This window comes from Penaeus monodon, chromosome 20 (genome assembly GCF_015228065.2).
Source record: "Penaeus monodon isolate SGIC_2016 chromosome 20, NSTDA_Pmon_1, whole genome shotgun sequence".
In the NCBI taxonomy this organism is placed as follows: Eukaryota; Metazoa; Arthropoda; class Malacostraca; order Decapoda; family Penaeidae; genus Penaeus; species Penaeus monodon.
This window is the reverse complement of record NC_051405.1, coordinates 29,022,648-29,023,279: the sequence shown is the minus strand read 5'-3', so window position 1 is coordinate 29,023,279 and position 632 is coordinate 29,022,648.

The following is a 632-nucleotide window of genomic DNA, read 5'->3' as shown; positions in this document are numbered from 1 at the left end:
CTTTGTTCATATTTTCATCTGTTGCATCTTAAGAATAATCAGGTAAATAAAAGTTTGGTGGTGCATTTAGTAATTTTTATTTTCCCTTTTTAGATTTTGTTTTACTTTATGTTAACAATCAGACCGACAGACGAAAGAAAGCGAAAATATATATTTAAACTTAATCTTACAGTCTGCTGGTCATTTCATTTATTTAAAAAAAAATCATCGGTCGTGAAGCATCATAAGTTAAGACAAATATATAGAGAAAAAAAATATGTGAAAGAACAGAATTTAGATTTATATTTTTTTCTTGTCTCATTTTTTATTAATGATGAATTCAAAAGGGTCGCATTTGTATTCCAATGTCTATATCTTACTAACCAGTTTAAGTGAAAGAAAAGTTAGTTTTAAGAATATAATTATAAAGTTAAGAAAACAAAAAATCAAATCGCCTAAGGGAGCAGCTGCTCTTAAAATTAAAACATCTATAAAAGTCGTATTAAAATTATAAAGTATTCACACAGACCCTTAGATTTACAAGTTTACAGAGGAAGCTCGCATAATTATGATAATGATATCAGCAATTGTATCGTCATTTATTGCGAATATAAAAGTTTAGAATCATAACTGTAGTAATGTTAATAACAGTA